Genomic DNA, 22,159 nt, shown 5'->3' on the forward strand with positions numbered 1-22,159 from the left:
TATGCTTTTATATGTATACTTTTATTTTTGATATTCTAGTTTAAATGTTCATATATGTATATATATATAAAATCAATATTTGTAAATAGCAAGTTCTTATTTTCACTGTAACATTAATAGGTAATAATTATATTAATGGAGTAAATCTCATTAAAAATTGATATATATATAAATTTTTAGACAAATCATAATCTATTTTTTTAAGGTAGACCTTTTGGGTGAGTTTGTTGGTTATTTTTATGTGGTTTTCATTGAGGTAAAGGATAGTGTTCTGAGTGAGAATGAAGAGATATATCCCCTAAATGTTGTATTTTAAAACATCCTCCCTTAATATCAGGTTAAAAAGAATTTTGGACGGGTTTCATTCACAAACCTGCATGGATCCCTTTAAGAAATTGACTGTATTCTCCTGGGGGTTATACTGCAGCGTCCTACCCTTTGTTCAATACCACAAGGACACAAAGTGACCACATAACGGCAATAAAGGGTCAAGAGCCACTGACATGGTCAAAAAGAGACAACCTGATGCTAGATCAGCAGCGCGGTGGACAGATTCAGCCCCTCACAACAGATGCAGCGATGTTACATAAATTCGGATGGGTGTGTTGGCTCTAGTTGTTGTATTTTCTTGTAAAATTTAATTTATATAAAGAAGATTTGAAATGCTATGGAATAAAGAAAAAATAGAGAAAGGTAAGAGAATTTGAAAGTAGTATCAAATTGTTAACTTTGTACCAACTGCTTTATTCTTGATTCTAACAGCATTTCTTTGAAGTGTATTCTGGTTATTTGTCCAGATAGATGAGGAAACATGCTCAGGGGAGTTCATGTTTAAGGGACTGAGAATGTGTCCTGCCTCCTTCCAGAGCCCACGTGTGATCCTGAGCACCGCCTCAGCCTGCCTCACAGTCTCAAACTCGCTACTTTGGCATCTTCTCTTTTGAAATGGGAGATGATGTCACAGTCCACCTTTATTGCTTAGGATTGCAAGCATGAGCCTGACGTTCGCCAACTATCGTGTCTTACTGCCTAGAAGACAGACTTGTTATTCTAACGTTAGAGCAAGAGATTTTTTTTTTTCAACTTACATAATAGGTTCAGCACATATTCTTTAAATGTTCTTTTACAATTTGTTCTTTATTTACAACTAGTATGATGTTAAGACTGTAAATATAATTAGTGCTCATAATATAAATAGTTATTATGTACTTGTAAAATGAAATTTGTGTGGTTCCATCTAGCTTTTTGAAGTCACCAACATAAAACTGACACCTTAACATAGATTCACACAGCAAAGTCAACATTTCTAGTATATTAAGAGAGAGCTGAAAAGCACGTCTTGTCTGAGACTAAATATTGATCTGTTAATTTTACCATTTACTGAGGCCCTGTTCATAAAATGTTTATACATTTGTTTTGACTGAAAGATAGGAAATTCATCTTGTTGAAGTTCCAAAGAGCAAAAGTTAGGGCATTATATATTCAGAAATCAGAAATACTTTCTTAGCAGAAAGATAGATGCCATATAATTAGTAAACTAGAATAAAACTTTCTGCATTGCAGCCTTTCCCTTTCTCATTCTTTACTTTATAACTGATGGTCTCAGAACAATGTGATTTTTAAATCATTTGTTCTAAACTGTTACCACTACTCTTCTGATTGACTTCAAAATGTTGGCTACTACAAAATATGAGTTAACTATTATTAATATTTTGGATAATTATACATCATGAGTGCTGTGGTTTATTTACCATGTAGTTCCCTTTTTTAAGAAAAATAAGTGTGGATTTCGTAGTTTTCTGAAATATGTCATTTCAAGTAATTTACCTTTATATACTTTTTTAAAAATCTGGAAAGTGAAAATGCAAAGTAAAATATTTTTTGCTGCTTAGTGTTTATAACTCAGTTTTAGTACACATAAATAGGATGTTAAGTAGATTATTTCTGAGTATGGTATTTGAGAGTTGACAGGAATATTAAAATATAGTCCAAAGTATGGCTTTTCTTCATTCATTTTCTCCACTCTGGGTGATTGACTTTCCCTTTTCTTTGGTTTTAGCTGCCACTTGCTTGTTAAAGACGATTCAATCTGTGTCTCCAACCTAAGCTTGCGCTCTGAGTGTCGGATTAATGTGTCCCCCTGCCCGAATGTCCCATATATCCATAGATACCGGGTCCAACATGAGCTCATATTTATTTCTAAAACTCATCTCCTTTTTGTATTGAAATCTCTTAAAAGATGTCACTGAGGGTGCCATTAGCCACCTAACACCCCAAACCAGAAATCGCAGAATAATCCTGGCTTTCCCACTTTCCAACACTGTCCACTGGTAGTTGCTACTATTTCTTGTAAAATACACCTCCTATATGCCTCCCAGTGGTTTTCCCCTTCTCCATTTCCACAAAGAATACCCACGTCTAGACTTTTAATTCTGTGCTTTTAAACAGTGTTCTGAGTTGTCTCCTGAGCCGCACTTGTCTCTCTGTCTGTGCCTCTCCCCTTACCCTGGGAGCTGTGCCACCTCATTACTAAGCTCAGCTCTGACCCTGAAAACCAAAATCTCTTAGGGTTTTTCTGGAAGTAGAGGTACCAAAGTAGCCATTATCCAAGAGACCACCCTGGTGCGTGGGGCCCCACCACTGGAGAAGCAAGGTGGCTTTGGGGGTGGGGGAGAGATGGGGAAGTGGGGAGGTACCCATGGGAAAGAGAGAAATACAAAGTTTTTCCAGAGTTTTCCATGTTTAACACATGCCACTGAAGAACCAGAGTGTAGAATCCTGTTGAGTGATGGTATGCATAGTGTATTTTTTTGCCATTCTCCTAGGGGTCTGCAGTCAGTCATTTAGCGCTATGAAAACTTGCTTTTTATTGATCATTGAAAATTGCAAGTTAACATACCCTGATTTATATGTTTAAGCTTATGTTTAAAAGTTTGAGCTGGGGCGACTTGCCTCCGAAAAAGCCCAAAAGGAAATAAGCAAGAGCGGAGATGAAAAAAAGGAAAAAAAGTGGCTAATAAATACCTTTAGACTCTTCAGCTTCACTTTAAAACAATTTTGGGACATTTATAGATAGAAAATCTTCATAATATCAATGTATTTTGACCAAGAAAGTGTTTGTGTATTTGAATGAATTAAATATCCTAAAGAATCAGAAGTGCTATAATATACATTATTTCAATTAGCTGTTACATTGGCTCCGAATCTTTTATAATGATATTCTAATAATAGCACTTTTATTTTTTTTTAATGTATATATAATTGACTGTGTATAATGCTTCAGCAAGGGGTTGGTCAGATAAATAGTAATTGATATCCTCTTAGCAAACTGTTCTAAAACAACATTTAAAAATCAGGAACTTTAATAACTATCACAACAGCTCACTAGTATTTAATGAATACCTAATAAGTATCAGTCTATGCTCCGGGCTCTTCTTAATCCTCACAACTCAATTGTAATTATCCTAATCATCACCTCTGTTTTACAAAGGACGAAAATGAGGCACAGGACGATTAAGTAACTTTTCACATAAGGGCCTTATGTGAAATGATAAGGCCCACAGACGGGAAATGGCAGAGTCAGGTGGGAATCCAGGCCATCTGCCTCTAGAGCTTGTGGGTTTTTTTTTCATATATTTATTTTTAATTGGAGGATAATTGCTTTACGATATTTTGTTGGTTTCTACCGTACATCAACATGAATCAGCCGTAGGTACACATATATATGCTTCCTCCCTCTTGAACCTCCTCTCCTGCCCCTGCTGTGACCACGTCTGTTCTGTATGTCTCAGTCTGTTTTCCTGTCTGGCAGATAGGTGCATCGGTACCGTTTTTGTATATTCCATATATATATATGCATTAGGAGCTTGTGCTTTCAAATGGAAGGGATTTTCAAAACCAAATATTTAAATAATCATATAACAAAAAAGAAAAATACGTTCATTATGGCATATCATTTTCTCTTTGTGTGACATAGAAATGTCTTTTTAATTTTTAATATAGTACAAGGAAATATTTAAACTGTGACACAAAGACATGCTGTTTTCTTAAAAATAAACTTGGATAATTAGTATAAGAAAATAATTTTACATATTTTGTAGCTAAAATTGGGATTATTTTATGTTCGTCTATAGCCATATACATAGTTACACCAACATACACACACAATATGAGATCATTAAGGCTTAAAGTTTGGTTTTTAGATTTAATAGTATATGTGTTTTGTTTTGTTTTATAAACTTAGATTCAATAGGAACAAAGAAGAAATATTTAGTTAGATAAGAATATAGGAGCTGTTAAAAGAAAAACCTTTCATGTCAGTGAATAACCTTCAGGATGAACTTAAAGTTTGGCCTTTTGTGAGCTGTGTAGTAACACCTCATGGATAAGAATGAATTGCATTAGATTGTGGCACACTATTATATATCTGTATATTACCTGAATTGCCCTTATAATTGATATCAAACCCATATGACCAAAAGTTGTAATTCACAAAAGTAATGACAACAATGTCTCATAATTCACAGAGTTTATGTCATACCTGTGAATGATTACTTTTACTGTGCAAACCATGTTGAAGGGGAAAAACAGGCTTTAAAACAGATGTGGAGTTTGAAGAGTTCTTCTTTCTGATAGTTTCGAGTCACTTTTAATATACAAACAGATAGATTGACTGGTATGCTTGAATTTCCTCATGACTTTTTAGATTAAAATTAATTGTCAAGCATAAAGACTTTTATTCTTAATTTGAAATCTTAAATCATAAATGAAAGTTTATATTTACTATATGAGATGAAGACAGTCAAGAATTTGAATATCTGAATGTATTTTCTCTCCATGATGTAATATACTAGGAAGAGAAGTTCTTCCCTCACAGTTAGGGCAAAATCAAGTGAGAATGTTTGCCCTTTCTTTTTGGGTTATGGTATATCCTAAATAATAATGTGTGAATTAAATGAAGTAAACCTGATTTAAAAAGGATTCCGAGAAACTGAATTAGCTATTCTCTCTTTGCTTGTTTTCACCAAAGTTTTTTTTTTTTTTTAAAGTCTTTATTGAGTTTGTTGCAATATGGCTCCTTTTTTTTTTTTTTTTTTTTTTTTTTAATGTTTTGGTCTTTTGGCCATGACGCATGTGGGATCTTACCTTCCCAACCAGGAATCAAAACCCGCACGCCAGCATTGGAAGGCAAAATCTTAACCACTGGACCCGCAGGGAAGTCTCTGCCCTTTTTGTATATACATATTTTTCTGTGTTGTTGATATCCCCTAAAAGAATTATAAGGAATATCCAATTTGATTCAACAGAACTTTAATATGTACCTTGTATTTTTCTATTAGCACATTCTGGGGAGGATTTTATAAAGCAAGAGTCCTTGTTGAGAGGCTGAAGGTATAATTTTAGAGAGGTTTTATGTTCGCATAGATCTCTACACACACACACATACACGATATACATGTGCCTATGACAGACTTTAGGTGGGAGGATTCAGAGCTCCGGCAATTAGGTGAGGGTAGGAATTGCATTTCAGGTAAGCCTGCATTTGTGGCATAGGTGGAGAGACATGAGAAGAAAAACTTGAGCTAAAGCTGTTCATTTAGAAACTGGCTTGAAATGAAGCCTTATGGCTTCCAGCTCCTGGCTTGAGGTGACGGACTGGGAGAACCACCCAGGATCAAGGGTCTGTTGTCAGTTCAAGTGTGTTCATTAGGAGCATGGCAGGTTTTATATCCTGTGCTGTGTGTTACTTTAAAGCAGGGCTTATTAGGAAAGGGATTTATGATGTTGATGGTACATACTGGCTTCATGCCCATGTGCTTAATTCTGCTTCCATGGTTTTTCTTTTTATTCAACAGTTATTTTTGCTCAGCTTCTGGGTATTGAATACTTACTAGTTGTTGAGTGTAGGGTGAAGTTTATACTCCAAAGGGCAAGACTGATGGCTGGTTGTGTTTTATTATTTGGGGGGAAATTTTTACCTGAAGAACTATTATTCCTGAAGGTTTAATAAACTCACGTTACTGTGAGGCAAAACTTACATTTCATATGTGTGTCCAAGAATGATTTCATGGAAATGGAAAGCAAAATGAAACACATTTAAATCAATGGGATGAAAAGCTAGTTTGTAGTAGCAAATATGTAATTTGAATATTTTAGAATAAATATGGTTACAGCATAGGCCCTGATATCTCATTCTCTGTTCACATCTCAGCTTCCTTGCTTATTCACCATATGGCCTTGTGCAGGTTACATGACCATGCCAGACCTCAGTTTTCTCACCTGAAATTTGAGGATTGTGAGATTGTTAGAGGATTAAATGAGATGATGCATATAATCTTCTTAGCAGAGCAATTGGCACATAGTGAGTGCTTGAGAAGTATTATAGCCTCTCCCCTCTCCTCATTGCTGCTATTATCCTGAAACAATTTGCTTTTAATAAATAGAATAAATGGTTTATTACTAACTTATGAATCATTAGTTCTTCCTGATGACTTGATGATCTTTTTTAGGTAGTTTATCACTCCTAGGAATATAAATTTATTACATCAATTTATACTTTATAGATAGAGAAATAAGCTGCATCCAAACTTCTGTGCAAATATTTAGAAATTCCTAAAAACTGGCTCATGTAATATAGATGAATTTCTTTCTTTTTTTTTTTGCCACTTTTCTTGTCTGAATTGAATCTGACCAAGAAGTATGAATCACTTATAAAATAGAAATAATGACAGCTTTAAAAGATATTTAGACTTAAGGTAGCTAAGGAAGGGTTAATTTTGCATATTCAAACTCATGTTTGGCCAGTGGTGATCTGTAAGGGAGGGGTGGGAGAGAGTTGATGATGCTGAAAACATTTCTGAAGAATCTTTTTTAATTTTATTTTATTTTCAATTGGAGGATAATTACTTTACAATATTGTGATGTCTCTGCCATACATCAACACAAATCAGCCATAGGTATACAAATGTCTCCTCCGTCTTAAACCTCCCTCCCCTCTCCACCCCTTTGGGTTGTCAAAGCGCACCAACTTTAGGTTCCCTGTGTCATGCAGAAAATTCCCACTTGATTATCTACTTTACATATGATAGTATATGTTTCACTGCTACTCTCTCAAATCATCCCACCTTCTTTCTGACCGACTGTGTCCAAAAGTCTGTTCTCTATGTCTGTATCTCCATTGCTGCCCTGTAGATAGGTTCATCAGTACCATCTTTCTAGTTTGCATATATATGCATTAATATATGAAATTTGTCTTTATCTTTCTGAATTACTTCACATTGTATAGTAGGCTCCAGGGTCATCCACCTCATTAGAACTGACTCAAATGCATTCCTTTTTATACCTGAGTAATATTCCATTGTGTATATGTACCACAACTTCTTTATCTATTCATCTGTTGATGGACATCTAGGTTGCTTCCATGTCCTGGCTATTGTAAGTAGTCTACAATAAACACTGGGTACATGTGCCTTTTTCAATTATGTTTTCCTCAGAGTATATGCCCAGTAGTGGGATAGTTAGGTCATATGGTAGTTTTATGCCTAGTTTTTTAAGGAATAGTCAAGGCAGTCTCGAGAAAAAAGAATGGAGCTAGAAGAGTCAACGTTCCTGACTTCAGACTTTACTACAAAGCTACAGTCATCAAGACAGTATGGTAGTGGCACAAAAATAGAAATATAGACTGATGGAGCAAGATAGAAACCCCAAAGATAAATCCATGTACCTATGGGCACCTTATCTTTGACAAAGGAAGCAAAAATACAATGGAGAAAAGACAGTCTCTTCAATAAGTGCTGTGGGGCAAGCTCAGTAGCTACATGTTGAAAGAATGAAATTAGAGCACTTGCTAACACCATACAAAAAAATGAACTCAAAATGGATTAAAGACCTAAGTGTAAGACCAGAAATTATAAAACTGTAAAACTATATTTATAACTCTAGTTAGAAAACTGTAAATGTTTTTCACTTAGAGGAAAACGTAGAGCACTCTTTGACATAAACCACAGCAAGATCCTTTACGACCCACCTCCTAGAGTAATGGAAATAAAAACAAAGATAAACAAACGAGACCTAAATAAACTTAAAAGCTGTTGCACAAGGACGGAAACTATAAGCAAGGTGAGAAGACAACCCTCAGAATGGGAGAAAATAATAGCAAATGAAACAATTGGCAGGGAACTAATCTCCAAAATATACAAGCAACTCATGCAGCTCAATACCAGAGAAGTAAGTAACCCAGTTAATTGAAAAGTGGGCAGAAGGCTTAAAAACAGACATTTCTCCAGAGAAGACATGTGCAGATAGCTTATAAATGCATGAAAACATGCTCAACATCCCTCATTATTGGAGAAACGCAAATCAGAACTACAGTGAGGTATCATCTCACACTGGTCAAAATGGCTATTATCAAAAAGTCTACAAGCAATAAATGCTGGAGAGGGTGTGAAGAAAAGGGAACCCTCTTGCACTATTAGTGGGCATGCAAATTGATATAGCCACTATGGAGAACAGCATGGAGATGCCTTTCTGAAGAATCTGACGCAGCCATTTAGCTGAAAGTCACTACTAGACTTAAGAAAGCGTACTTAAAACACAATAAAACTAACACAACCTTGTAAATCAACAATGCTGCAATACAGATTTTTTAAAAGATGATAAAACCTAAAGAATAAAAGAAAGTCTTCATATACTGTCATTAACAGTCTTGCCACGTAATAAAAGGGAGAAACTTTTAATGCAACTCTCATACTTGTGAAGAATGCTCACCTTTTAGCTCAATTTTTTAAAAGGTATGTTCCAAATATTTGGCAAGCTCATGTTTTACTTCCCAGGCTGGGCTTGATTTCTCCTTCTTAGCCTTCTTCCCTGTATTCCAGATTTATATAACTGGGTGAGAATTTGGAGATAAATTATTGAAAGATACAGGAAATCAAGTTAACAGCAGCAGCAAAAGAGAATTACTGACTTCATAGAAGCAAAAAAAAAAAAGTAGTACTGAAAATGTTATCATGGTTGATCAGCTACATGGTTAAGCTGTGAGTAGCATGCACATCTTCAAGAAAATGTCAACACTGAATATGATGTCATAGTTTTAAGAAGAACTAAGGCAATGGCACCCCACTCCAGTACTCTTGCCTGGAAAATCCCATGGACGGAGGAGCCTAGTAGGCTGCAGTCTATGGGGTCGCTAGGGGTCGGACACGACTGAGCGGCTTCACTTTCACTTTTCACTTTCATGCATTGGAGAAGGAAATGGCAGCCCACTCCAGTATTCTTGCCTGGAGAATCCCAGGGACGGGGGAGCCCGGTGGGCTGCCGTCTATGGGGTCGCACAGAGTCGGACACAACTGAAGCGACTTAGCAGCAGCAGCAGCAGCATGATATGATAAATTGGGAGGCAGAGGAAGAAGACAGAAGACAGACTATGTGTGAATACAGGGCATGTGTGTGTATGGGATAGGGCAGGATCAGGACTGACAAGAGATGCGGCTACACAGGAGGGAAGATGGTGAAAGGTAACAAAAGCTAACTTTAACAGTCTAAGTCACTTTTCTTAGAGTGGTATTTAAGTTTATTTTAAATGTTCTGCTTATTTAAAATCCTTTAGAAAAAAAATAAAATAAAATCCTTTAGGTTTACAATTAAAATAAGCTAATTGTTTTCTAATATTCCAGTAAGACGAAACATCCAATAAGATGAATGCTTATATTTGCAATGTCGATTGAAATGAAATAATTTATGTTGTTGCATAAGTGCTTTGTTATGAATTTAATGTAAAGAATAGTAGTATCATTCATGTGCCATACAAAATCTGCACACACCCCCCCCCGCCAAATCTGCTAGATTATCGTAAAGTTGGAAAGACCTAATTTGCAATCCAGTAGCCAGATTCTGGACCAGTCTTTTCCCCATACAAGGAATTCCTCATACTACATCTCTAAACATAAAGGTTTTATCCAGCCTCTTCTTTTATACTGCATTATTCTTTTATTACTATGTAATGAACTACCATCGGAGAAGGCAATGGCACCCCACTCCAGTACTCCTGCCTGGAAAATCCCATGGATGGAGGAGCCTGGTAGGCTACAGTCCATGGGGTCGCTGGGAGTCGGACACGACTGAGCGACTTCACTTTCACTTTTCCCTTTCATGCACTGGAGAAGGAAATGGCAACCCACTCCAGTGTTCTTGCCTGGAGAATCCTAGGGACGGCGGAGCCTGGTGAGCTGCCGTCTATGGGGTCGCACAGAGTCGGACACGACTGAAGCGACGTAGCAGCAATAAACTACCATAAATATTGCAGCTTAAAATCTCACAGTTTCTCAGGGTCAGGGTGTTGTTGGTTTTAGTTGCAAGCCATGTCCAACTCTTTTGAGACCTCATGGACCGTAGCCCACTAGGCTCCTCTGTCCATGGAATTTCCCAGGCAAGAATACTGGAGTGGGTTGCCATTTTCTTCTCTAGGCCATCTTCCTGATCCAGGGATCAAACCCACATCTCCTGCATTTGGCAAGCAGATTCTTTACCACTGAGCCACGTTTAACAAACTATTGAATAGTCTTTTGTACCTCCTAAAATTTCTTTAAGGTCAGGGTGTCCAGGTAGAATTTAGTTAGGCCCTCTGTTATGGTCTCATAAGGCTGTATTCGTGGTCTTGGCCAGAGTTAGGTCACCTCTTCCAACTTATCATGCCAGTTGGCAGAATTCAGTTCCTTGCAGCTGTAGGACTGACGTCCTCAGCTCCCAGACGTCATCCACGGCTCCCTGCTGTCCACAGTTCTGTGACACGTGGCCTTCTCCGTGGGCATTTCCCGTCAAAGCAGCTTGCTTCTTCAAAGTCAGCAGGAGTCTCTTTACTGCATGCTATGGTAACCTAATTATGAGTGCCCTATGATGTAACCTAATTATGGAAATGGCATCCCTTTACTTTGCTGTATTCTGTTGGTTAGGAGGAAGTCCCAGATCTCTGCCCATGCAAGGGTGTAACTCACTAGAGGTCACCTTCAGGTTTCTCGCAGCACACACACTTACTTGTGTGTGGGGTTCATTGCTTGCACTATCATTCTTTGCATATTTTGCTTGTTGTGTGTATGCACATGTATGAGAGAGAATTTCCCCTCTCATGTCCTCTTTTTGTTCTTCAGCACCTTCTCCTGTGACTTGATTTCTAGACCCTTCCCTCTTCCAGTTGTCTATACCTTCCCCAGTATGGCAGTACATTCCTCAGAATTTAACATGCAGAACTGATTGTGCTGTCACCAGCAGACCAGTTCAAGTTTTATGGGACTGTTACTCTTGCTTATCTAGATTCTAGAATGCTGAAATTAAACTGGTTTTCTGTAGATGGCATTCTGCATTTTTGACTGTTATTAAATATGAAATCACCTAAACTTCATTTTTACATGAAGTGCTGTTAATAGGACTTGATATTTATCTTTTTTTAAATTCTGTCTTGTTGGCTTCAGCCTATCATCCAGACTAGGAGTCTTTCCTCTGCTGTTCAGTGGGTTAGTTATTCCTCCGTCTCTGTGTCCTCCATGAATGTGATGAACAAGTCTGCTATGTTGTCATATGCTAGCCAGTTAATTGTGGACGAGGCCTCAACAAGATTCCTCCAGCACATGGTTAGGGAGCTGCTCAACCTAATGACCAGATTTCACAGGACTATATAGGTTTCATTTTTCAACTCCAAGAGATTTCTTTAGATGCCTTGCTGAAATCAGGATGCATTACATTTATGGACAGTATAGGCTTAAGATAATGAGTTTTAAATTTGTGGCATTGAGTCTAACCTACAAGCATTCAAAGGGATTTTAAATCATTCTTGAAGTGCATTGAGGTGCAGTGATGTTGGAGATATAATTTTTAATTAGCAGCCTATGGCAGTAATCATCGTCAGGATTTTCAGGGGTTACGTTAGTCATTACTGACGGGATAATTGTCATGTGACAGAGCAGATCTAACCACCTGGCCATGGGTATCAGGAAGTTATGTTTATCTCAATAATATGTAAAAAACTATGTTTCTGACTTTGCATGTTTTGTGATTTTCATAATAAATACTTATTGATGGAGTGTTTATATGAACATGTAAATGCTTGATTTGTTGGATTTAAAATCTAGATCTTATGTTACTAAGTTTTAAAGTTAGCAAAAACATATACTAAATCAGATATGTATCAGATTATTTATGCACTATATTGTTGTAGAAAAATAATCTAGAGCCCTCTGTCATTACTGTTTTGAATGAACTTTGGATATTTGTGATTGAATGCATATGATTCATGAAATAAGGAAAGGACCTTACATATACTTTCTGAGAATAATTTCTAATGATGAGATATTTTCTAAGACTTCATAATTTTAATTTAAAAGAAAATGTGAAGACTGATGGAGAGCTTCCTGTGATTGGTGTATACACAATAATCAAAGCCAACCTTCACAGACATTTCCTTTTTCTCTTCCAACTGGAGCTGGTTCCTTTTGAAGTAAAAGTAACAGATGCAAGTAATAGTCCTTTCCTCTCGTCTCTGGCCAGGATTCACCTAAATTTTGGTGAAGAGTGAAAACTCGAACAAATGAAACCATCTGCCACTCCCAGCCGGCCAGCGCCTGGATCCGAGCTGGGGACAATGCTAGAGCCACGCGAGTCAGCTCCTGGCCGGGCTCCTGCTGGGGCTCAATCGGGGGTTAGGGCGCGTCCTGTCAGCACAGATTTCAGGATGCGATTCCCTCACCAGCCCACTAGAGATCAAAGAAGCTTTTAATTTACATGTAATTCCTCCTTGAGAAATCATCCACCATATCCAGCAACAGTGATTGTGTACAGAACACCCCCATAAGTACATGCTTTTCTCGAAATCTGAAATAGACGTAACTTCTTCAGATGCTAAATATGAATATGTTGATTCTTTCTTGCGTCCCTTAATATTTTTCTCACAAAAGCTATGTGTTAAAGAAGATAAGTGTGAACAGAAAGGATTACTTTGTTTTAGACAAATTGTACTTTGTAATAATTTTCATTTCTTTGAAAGAGGTGTTTCAAATAAGACTTCTAAGATTATGCTTTAACCATTTGCCAATGGGAATTTTTACACCAAGATATACCTTCAAGTTATATAAGTTAATATTATTTTCTTGAGACTATTTTTATTAGAATTTTAACAGGATTGTGATTTTATTTGTGTATTAATTCTTTTGTGAATTTTTACAGCTTACAGGAAAATCATAGGTGTCTTACAGGTAGATGAAGGCAACTGCTCAGAGCTGTGACTGATAAACATCTGTCACACAATGAACTTGCATAAGCCACTTTTCATTTGTCAGGTGTGTGAGTTGGCATCTGTTTGAATGACAGATGTCAGTGCAGTTAAGACATTTTAATTTGGAGGTGTTAATCTAAAAGAGGCTCACACTTTTATTGTTTGCATTTTATAAACAAATGTAGCCATGGCCACTGATGTAATTGTCTCCTTCTTTAGTGAAGAAGCATAGCTCACAACACTAGTAACTCTTTTGATCAAGCTTTTTATGGATAGTACCTGTAAAGAGATCTTCAAAATTAGTCATTGTGACCACTTCGTGAGCCAAAGAAGTCTATCGATCAGCAATGGCTGACATTTCAAAATGGCTGTGTAGAAAAATGTTATTGGATTTATTAATGTTTCTCATCAGCTGTAATCACCAACAAATTTAAGTAAAAATGTCACAAGCTGAATCTATTTAACAATTTACTATTGTAAAATTTTAAACAAGTTTTATAACCTCTAATTTTGATTAGTGTGTAAAGAATTCTTACGTTTGAAATCTTTTCGAGTGGACTTAAGAAAAAACATTGGAAAAATAAGTGGAAGAAATAGCTTGAGAATTTGATTTAGATATTGAAAGATTTTGATTTATTGAGATGAAGCTCGTAACATAAAGTTAACCATTTTAAAGTGAACAATTTGATTTAAGAATAGAAAAACATATTATTACATGAAAGGAAGAGTATAAAGAGCTGACATATAACTGTTGCTTGACTGATATGTCTGCAGCTATGCTGTACTATGTCATGTCCGACTCTTTGCGACCTCGTGGACTGCAGCCCGCCAGGCTCCTCTGTCCATGGGGTTCTCCAAGCAAGAATACTGCAGTGGATTGCCATTTCCTTCTCCAGGGGATCTTCCCAACCCAGGGGTTGAATCCAGGTCTCCAGCATTGCAGGCGATTCTTTACCATCTGAGTCACCAGGGAAGCCCAATATGTCTGTATATCAGTGTAAAATGAAGAAACTAGGACAATTGTCTTTAGGCAAAATTGTGAGAAAGATATTTAAGCTTGTAGCTCAACCAGTATTATAAACAAAGGTAAGGATATTTCAGAAAAGCACTATGTGATGATGATGATGATATCTGTTTGTTTTAGTGTCCATTTTAGAAATTTACATTTTAATATTCACCCAAATATCAAGAAGTTAGCATTTGTTTTCATATTGCCAGAATAATCCTTAAATTTTTAAGGCATTCTGGGGCACATTAATGTAAAGGCTTACACAAGTATATTACAAGTAAGTATAAATGTAGTTCGTATGTGTAAAAAAATTGTATACACATATATACATAAACGTACTGAGCTTCGCTGGTGGCTCAGGGGTAAAGAATCTACCTATCAATGCAGGAGATGCAGGTTTGATCCCTGAGTCAGGAAGATCCTGTAGAGAAGAAGATGGCAACCCACTCCAGCATTCTTGCCTGGGAAATCCCATGGACAGGGGAACCTGGAGGGCTACAGTCCATGAGGTTGCAAAGAGTCAGATATGACTTAGTGACTAAACCAGAACAGCAAGAGTACATACACTTATAAATGGATATATGGACTAGGATATTTAGGTGGCTGAATATCTGTAGATATTTTACATTCCTTCAAAATTTAAATGTAAACACTTTTCTGATAGACTTGAAGCTCCAACTAAATAAGAACTTCAGCATGATTTTTATTAAAAAAAATCCTGTCATTTGAATTATGTTGAAAATTGATGTTTGCAGGTTTAACATAAAGTTTCCATGGTCATACAATTTGTTTGCCCTATATAAATATGCAGATAGATTTAAATTCATTGAATTATTACTAAGCTTATAAATATTAGTTTATTATTATTTATGGTGAAATAGAGCTCAGGTAAATTATGTATATTACCTAAAAGATCTTTTTCCTTTATACTTGTGAACAATTTTAAATACTTTAAAAAATATAATTGTAATGTAAATTACCTCGTAGAAATTATAGGAAACAGAAAACGTAAATTAATACCTCTGTTTTCAACAAAGTAACTGTTAACATAGTTTAAAATTTCTTCCAATCTTTTCTTTGCATTTTTAAAATTTCTGTAGGGAATACACAATTTTGTATGCTAATGTTTTATTCCCTACTTGACTGTATATCATAAGTATTATTCTTAACCTTCACTGTAATAATTTAAAAGGTTTCGCGCAGTCTGTACAAATAGTTTGCCTTTTCATTACCCGTTTTCTTTCAGGCTGTTTCCCCCATTTACCATAGACAGACAGTCAGACACACAAATAAAAACAGTCATCATTGATCCTTTAAAGTAGCGGATGTGTTTTATTTTACAGACCTAAGTTTAAATATATTTTATTTAATCAATTAACTGATTTTAATTACTATATCACACCTGAACCGACTACACCCTCGCAGCCAAGAACTAGAATATTGCTAATCATTTATATCTAATTGATATCTATATGTGTTTTTACCCTGTAACATCCTCCTGCCTGCTTCTTCTATTGTTTCCTTGGTTTCTGTCTGTTTTGTCTCATACACAGTAGTGCCTAAACAGTATATTGCTTTGTTTTACTTGTTCGAAACTTTATGAAAAGCTCAACATTGTATTCCAAAGTTCATGTTGTATGTGGCTCTAGTTCACTCATTTTTACTACTTACTAATCGTGAATAGGAAAAACAGTTCTGATTTGTTTATTCATTTTTCTGCCAGTGGACATTTGAGTTGTTAGAAATTTTTGTTTTGTTTTCACTGTTGCAAACAGTGCTGTTTTGAAGGCATCCCTGTCTTCTATATATGTGTATACGATTTTCTCTTGGATATATATCTAGGACTAGAATTGCTGTATCTTAAAACATATAAATGGTCAAATTCTTTTTTGATCAAATTCTTATCTAACGAATATGACAGGTTTTATCAATCTACATCCTCTCCAACCTTTGACATTTACAGTTTTGCTAGTTGAAAGAGCAGCAAATGTTATCTTATTGTACCTTTGGCTTGCGTTTTGTTTTTTACTAGTAGGTTTGAGCTTGTGTATGGGCTTCCCTGGTGGCTCAGAAGGTAAAGAATCTGCTTGCAATGCAGGAGGCTCGGGTTCAGTCCCTGGGCCAGGAAGATCCCCTGGAGAAGGGAAAGCCTACCCACTCCAGTATTCTTGCCTGGAGAATCCTATGGACAGAGGAGCCTGGCGGCCTACAGTCCCTGCGGTCAAAAAGAGTCAGACGTGACTGAGCATGTGTGTTTCCCTTTCTGTGAAATGCCTGTTCAAGTCTTTTGCCCGTTTTTTCCCCATTGGGTCATTTGTCCTTCTAACTGAAGTTCTTTATATGTTAGAATATTAATCATTTGTCAGTTGTATTTATGACAAATATCTGCTCTTGGTTTGTATCTTATATTTTCATTTCTATAATGTGGTCTTGAAGAAAAGGAGTTCTTAATTTTTATGGAATTGAATTTATCCATCTTTTATACCTACTGATTTTAGGAACTTAATAAATCCTCCCAGTATCATCATTTATGTTTTCAAAAGTTTTAAGCTTTTGCTACTAATATGTAAGTTCTTCATACACCCATAGTCAATTTTTATTTATGGTGTAAAGTAGAATTGTGGTTTTGATTTTATTCTTATAAATAACCTTTTTTTTCATGATAATGTGGAAGTATCTAGACCCTAGTTTTTGCTCCTTACTTTATTTGTAAATTTATCCCTGCACCAAAGCCATGCTGTTTTAATTACTATAGTTATATAAATAGTCTTTATATCCAGTAGGACATATTTTCCCTCATTTTCTTCTTCAGAAGTGTCTTGGTTATTCTTGGCCCTTTCTTCTTCCATAATACATCTTACAGTCAAATTAATTATTCATCGCAAGCTGTGCTGGGAAATCTCTGCCTTTCCCCTTTGTGCACCTGCTTCTTGAATACTCGTGACTTGGAGAGCAGAGCAGATTGTCCACTCTTTGCAAGTCAGTGTGTCCCAATGAGAGGGAAGGAGCTGAGCTACCAATGACCAATTCCACGTCCTAGAGGCGTCAGTCAGAAAAGTCACTGTAGTCCTCCTGGGAAACGCTGAGTGAGAACAGGCCAGGAAGGCAGGGGGAACTTACGGAAAATTTCTTCAGGAAACTGGAAGAGTGTGACTAAGATCTCCCTCGACTTCCAACAATTTTCTAAAATTTCTAAGACCGACTCTGTGGAATGAATCAGTGTGTGGATGTACTCTAAGCACTCTGACTCATAGCAGATGTTCCTTTGTGTGCATATATCTTACTAAAGAAAATCAGCTTCCATTTTTGTGAAGTACCTGTAACTTCTAAAATCTTTTTTGATTTAAGTAAGAATGATCCATGTTTTTTCTTAGGTAAGAGATTTATTGTTAGTTTGTGTTTCTAAGTATTATCCTACAGTTACTCAGACTTTTCTGTATTGACACTTATGACGTTTAACAAACTATTGAATAGTCTTCTGTACCTCCTAAAATTTCTTTAAGGGAAAAACAATACATTGAAGCAAGAGTTAAATGCCATTTTACTGTCGCCCCTCACTCTTCCCTTGGTACATTTTTGAAAAGTACGGACTATTAGCTGAGACCACAGCTATTCCAATATCTTTGCTTATGACCGCATTTCCCCCTTATATAATATGTTATATAATATGAAGGAGGTGTCTGCCTTTATTCCTTCTAATCACTTCTTTGCCAGCTTTAAGCTAGCACTGAGTGCCCTATGCATGCCTGTGTGCGTGGTCAGTCGTGTCTGACTCTGTGACCCCACAGACTGTAGCCCATGGGGTTACACCAGGCTCTACCAGGCTTCTCTATGTCCCTAGGAATGAGACAGATTCTGTGGGTAGTGTTGGTCCGATGGGGCTTCCCAGGTGGCGCGAGTGGTAAAGAACCCTCCTTCCAGTGCAGGAGACACCAGAGACATGGGTTTGACCCCTGGATGGGGAAGGAGTCCCTATAGGAGGGCATGGCAACCCTCTGCAGTATTCTTGGCTGGAGAATCCCATGGACAGAGGAGCCTGGCAGGCTACAATCCAGAGGGTTGTAAACAGTTGGGCATGACTGAAGCAACTTAGCATGCACACACACACACTGGCCCTATAATACTAAAATCCTCTATTGGTTCATGACCAAACATTCCAGAGTAATTGCCTTCTTTTGAGGCAATAGGTAGGGCTTTTGGGTTCTTTTGCCTATACTAGAGTGAAAGGAAGGTCTGTGATTTAGTATTTTCCCCCAGAGCGTTGAATTCTTTGTGGACCAGGAACGTACTGGCAGCATGACTTGACACACACTCAGAAACGCATACACATACATGCATACTGGCAGCATGAAATATTACGTACCTCTTCAGACACATATGTACATATATCTACGTATGTTCATATGTGCATACATACACGTGTGTGTGCATGTGCATGCACCCTGAGGCACCTGAGAATACATTCCGAGGGTACAAGGGCATAAAGTGGCATAAAGTGGAAGATCACACAAAAATAGCCTTTTCGTGTTACTACGAGGCTCTGTCCAGGTGTGGGAGCGTGGAGGACAGGTCAGCCAACACCTGCCATTTCTGGTTGGACTTGAAAGGCTGTGTTAAGATTTGTCAGAAGGAGAAGGTTGAAGGGGACTTGCCCTCTTCGAGTCTCGCGGGCTCCTTTTCTGTCCCCTAACGTCGAGTAGGTTTCCCCTGGGTTCTCTGCTCACTCTGCTCCTCTGTCTCTTTCCTTGATAAACTCAGAGGGTCCCACCGCATCACTTCCCACCTAACCAGGAATAACTTCTAGCTTTCTCTCTCCAGAACTCATCTCTCTGTTGAGCTCCAGGCTTTTATTTTCAGCCGCTTGCTAGACTTCACCTCAATATACTTAAGAGACTTTAAACTCAGTTATGTTTAAGCTGAGCTGATTTTTATTAAGGGCTCCCTTCACCCGGATTTGAAACCGTAAAATCACATTTGGCTCTTCACCCCCGTTGCCTCTTCGCTCTGTTAAACACAGAGACAGGACCACAAGGTGTTTATTGCTCTTCTCCATCTCTTCCAAGCCCACGGCCACTGCCCCAGTGTGTAGCTCTCAGTGCCGATTGTCTCTCATGCCTTAGATCTCTTACGTGCACGGTTGATGGATTGCTTGTCCTAATGATTACCAAGTGATGGGCATTTTTTCACTGGTTTTTCATTGCTTTTAGATATAATTGAATCTCCTTAGTTTGGTATTCAAGACCTGTGTATTCTAAAAATACGTAGGCTCAGCCTCCATGTGTTGCTTTCATGATCTCTATCTGGGACCAAAGCAACCTGGTCCCTGTTTCCTATACATACCAGAGCTGTTCTGCCGGTGTGCTTTATTCATTAACTTTTACTAAGCATTCAAAAATATTTAATAAGCATCTATGTGCCAGGATTTTTTCTAGACTCTTCATCAACATCTGTGAACAAAATGGCAGAAATCTCAGTCCCCATTCTCATGCATCTTCCATTCTAGCAGGGAGAGGAGGTTGGGGAAGGGACAATAAATACAAGATATTCATGTTTTCTAGTATTTTAGCAGGTGGTAGGTACCGGGAAGAAAATAGAGCAGGATAGAGGGGGAATAAGAGGCAGACTGGAGGTGGGGGGGGCAGTCAGTGTTGGGGGTGTGAATGGGATGATGGTTGAAATACGCCTATAGTTTTGCTATAGTTTCTTATTCTTTAGTTGCATCCCCATTTCTTCTTGTCAAATCCAAATGGGTTTGGGGTTCAGTCTTCAGTGACCCTTCTCTGTTTGGTCTGCCCTTCTCCCAGTTGAGGTCAACTTGCCTAAGTATCCGTGACTTTCTTGTTGTTGTTACCCTTGCTTAGTGACAAGTATTAGTTTCTTCCTTGGGTTTCTCAATCATTTGTTAACTTATCTTTGTTTTTCTATTAACTGAGATCTTTGAAGACAGGGTTTGTTATACCAACTTTAAAAAAATTGTTTATTTCTGGCCGCACAGGGTCTTCGTTGCTGCTCGGCCTCTTCTGTGGCTGTGGCAAACGGAGGCTACTCTCTAGCTGCGGCGGGTGGGCTTCTCGTTGCGGTGGCTTCTTTTGTTGTGGAGTCCAGGCTGCAGGGCATGTGGGATTCAGTAGTTGTGGCTCACAGGCTCTAGAGCACAGGCTCAATAGTTGCTGCGCATGCGTTTAGTTGCTGCGCATGCGTTTAGTTGCTCTGTGGCATGTGGGATCCTCCCGGACCAGGGGTCGAATCCATGTCTCCTGTGTTGGCAGGAGGATTCTTCACCACGGGGCCCCCAGGGAAGCCCAGACTTTTATGGTTTCCTTAGGGTAGTAGTTAAAAGCACTGGCCTTGGAGACCACCTGGGTTTCTATCCTGACTCCATCACAACTAGCTGTGAGCCTTGGGTGACTTATTCCAGGCTTCCCAATCTCTCATCTCTCTCTCAAGTTCATTGTTTCCTGCCTGATTTTCTATTTCAGTCTCTTGTCTTTTGCGTGATCACACTTTCTAAATTGTGGTTATTTGTGTGTTTGTCTCCCTCCCTGAATGTCTGCTGCAGGAAGGCGGGGGGCATTGTCTGTGTTGTTACCTGTTTTGTCCTCCTCCCACTTGGAATGAGTGGGTGTTGGTGTGAGTAATGTGAAGGTGTTTGGAATGCCTCATGTCCTATATACATATATAAAATAAAAAGTTATATATGTATATATATAAAATACAAAAATTTAGCAGGAGATGCACAAGGCACCTTTGGGACCATTGAGCACAAGTCCTTTGTTAATATTTCTTAATGATGACAGGACAAGAATGTCCCCTTTTCACGTGGCTTCTACTGGGTTTTATCTCAGTCTGTTTCCTCCTCCTGTTTCCCTTAGAAATCATGTAGGCATTCTCTCTTTTAGCATCTTTATGTTTATGGTTTTAGTAGCATCGATTTTTATGTAAGGCGTAACTAGTAAATGATTATACTTTGCAAATCTAAATGCAAAAACACATAGTATTTTATAATAATGGATGGGAGAAGAGAGAAGGAGAAAGGGTTTTAACACTCTTTCATTGAATTTCAGCCCCCGAAAGTGTGGTAGTTCCTGGAATGATGGTAGTCAGTACTGCTTCCCAACCCCATAACCTCTGCTGACTGGAAATGGAGAGTGATGGGTCCAGTCTTCCAAGAAGATGTGACTGTCCTTGAGGGAATACTAAAGTTAGCCTGTATTCTATCCAAATTCTTATAAACCATGAATACTTTATAACCATTAATCTCCATATGATTTCCCTATGTAAATCAACCATGAGTGTATGTTTCAATACATTTGCTCTTGAGGGTCTAACATGTCGAAAAACTATAGCACGTTTCAGCCAAAGCAAAATGGTTCTGCTTTACCATCCCTAAAGTTGATCTGTGTTTACGTCTGTTCATAAAATCTGAGCATCCCCCCCACCCCCCGTCGCCATAAAGCTTCAGTGCTCTTTTCTAATAAAAAAATCAATATACACATCCAGCACTCATGAGTAACCCTATAATAATAAACAGAATACATGCAATTGAAAAAAATAATTACAGGAAAAAACTGATTAGGATTGTGGTCAGCCACAGTCTTTTTAAAAAAATAGATGTTATGCAGTATTAGGAATATAGTAATCCTCTTAATTTGATTATACCATCTTCTTGAGAAATCCTCAGGATTAAAATGGTATGTTCTGGTGGTGTTCTCCTTCACACAATTAATAATGCAGTTTAATCTAAGGAATTCTAAAAAAGATGTTTTAAACCTTTGACTTAATTCAATTTTATAATTCTTTTTCTGTCTCTTTTTTGATGAACATTTATAATGTGAACATTTATAAAGGAGTATTTATATTCTAAATAGTACATTTGATATCAAATAATA

At 37.6% G+C, this 22,159-nt stretch overlaps 1 protein-coding gene across 24 annotated transcripts in view; it reads left to right on the top strand.

Moving 5' to 3' along the window:
* The window catches only part of WDR7 (WD repeat domain 7), a 373,254-nt gene that overhangs the window by 183,858 nt on the left and 167,237 nt on the right, over positions 1-22,159 (top strand). The window lies entirely within an intron of this gene.

This window comes from Giraffa tippelskirchi, chromosome 14 (genome assembly GCF_054371585.1).
Source record: "Giraffa tippelskirchi isolate mGirTip1 chromosome 14, T2T-mGirTip1v1.2.pri, whole genome shotgun sequence".
NCBI lineage: Eukaryota > Metazoa > Chordata > Mammalia > Artiodactyla > Giraffidae > Giraffa > Giraffa tippelskirchi.